Source organism: Neophocaena asiaeorientalis, unplaced genomic scaffold (genome assembly GCF_003031525.2).
Source record: "Neophocaena asiaeorientalis asiaeorientalis breed wild unplaced genomic scaffold, Neophocaena_asiaeorientalis_V1.1 scaffold44, whole genome shotgun sequence".
Taxonomy (NCBI): Eukaryota; Metazoa; Chordata; class Mammalia; order Artiodactyla; family Phocoenidae; genus Neophocaena; species Neophocaena asiaeorientalis.
The window spans coordinates 537596-539439 of record NW_020173678.1 but is presented as its reverse complement, the minus strand read 5'-3'; positions in this window follow the sequence as shown (position 1 = coordinate 539439).

Here is a 1844-nt window from a genome sequence, read left to right as displayed (position 1 = left end):
TTACAGTTTTATTTATTTTAAAAATTTAAGATTTTAGATTTAAGAGAGAGATTTAATTTATACATTGCAATTAAGTATTTTTCTAATGCTAAGAACTAGTAAATAGCAGATATTTGGAATTGTATTCTACATAGCAAACAATAACAATGCGTGCAGTCTCAGAACAGCTGATGATGTGAACGTTTCTTAACTTGAACTGGCATTTTAAATATTATTTAAAAACGATTCACACTTATTACCGTTTAAGGTTTATCCTTTTAGCTCTTTTATACTTTAATATTAAAGATTTTTTTCTACCCAGTTGAAGACTGTAACAAATTTTTCCTACTTGCTGTAGTCTAAAGCAATGAATAGCACAAGGACTATAAGTGATGTGCTGGTATGTTATCTTATAAATGCTCAAGGTACAGCTTCGGACATTGAAGAATAGATAAATCAATTGACCTTGATGAAGTGTGTCTTCTTTCGTCTGTTCCCAGGAAAGTTGACTTCAGGTATTCCTACTGCTGAAATGATTAGCGTTAATAGCTTTTCCCCTCCATTTTCTTTTACAGGGTCTCTTCATCTTCCTGATATATGGGGTGTACAACGCAGAGGTAAGTCTGCTTGGAGTATCTCAAGGCTGACAGAGTGAATGAGAGAAATGACAGGTTTCTTATCTTGATAACTGAGGAACAAAGTTGGCTTTTCATATGAGTGTCCTGCTGCCCTTCATGCTTGGACTAGCTTATATGCATCCCAGCTTACCATTAAACACTGCCACCCTGAGCAAAGGGACAGCCTCATTTCTCATAGGCGTGGACTAATATTTTACAACTGCCTTAAGTTTTTGAGTTTTCAGTCTTTTAACACTGAAATATACTTGACAGTATTAGAGTTTCACAGTTTAAGTGGCAGAATACTTCTATGTAGTTGCATGGAGTTAGAAAAATACTAATATTTCTTGTCTCAAAATACTCATTACATATTGTCTTTTAAGTTTTTGAGCAGGCTCAGAGAGGCCTGTAAGGATTAGTTGATAATCTTTATGATTCCAGTTGCAAAATTTCTCAGAGAAGTCATTTATTATTTAACTATGATAAGTTATTTGGCTAGAAATATTGTGAGACAATTGACTTGTAATTTCATCATGAAAACGTACCATGGAAAGAAATTAGTGTCATGGTGCTGGTTCTTTTATGAAAGATAATCCTGTGCTTTACATACACTCTTGGTTAGGAGAGTTGCTGGTTTAGATTTTCGCTTAACATGAAAGTGGGTGCCTTGTGTGTACATTAGGCACGGAATAAATATTTGTTTGATTTTTGTTGCTCTTTGATTTCAAGATTTTACTTTGTAAGCTTCCTTAAGAGAACAATTAGTGATTTTGCCTGCGTTTCTCAGTATTCTGTACTGGGGAGGGCAGAGTGGACCTGAGTAGCGTTCTTAGAAGGGCCTGGCAGTCGATTTTTCATAAGTAACATAGAGGGCCAGGCAGCAATACAACAGGGCCAGCGGACTCTTAGACAGACTGAGAAGGCCTGGGGGCATTTAAAGAACATCTGATGATGATAAGTATGCGTGTGGGCGTGTTTTACAGGGCTGCCGCACCTGGATTACACGCGGCTTCCTCTTTCAGTAGCCTTCAGGTAGGTTGGCAGTAAGACAACCTTTTCTTTGCAACGGTACCTCTGCTGCGGTTTCAAAGCAGGCCCCTCCCACAAATGCAGAGGAAAAGTGCCCATTATTAAAGTGTGTGCCAGACAAGGAGGGGTACCGGAAGCAACCTGTCCCAGTAGATGCTGAGCACTGGAGATTCAGGGCACACAGGCAGAACCCACAGCGCCCCAAGCCTCCCCCCTCCC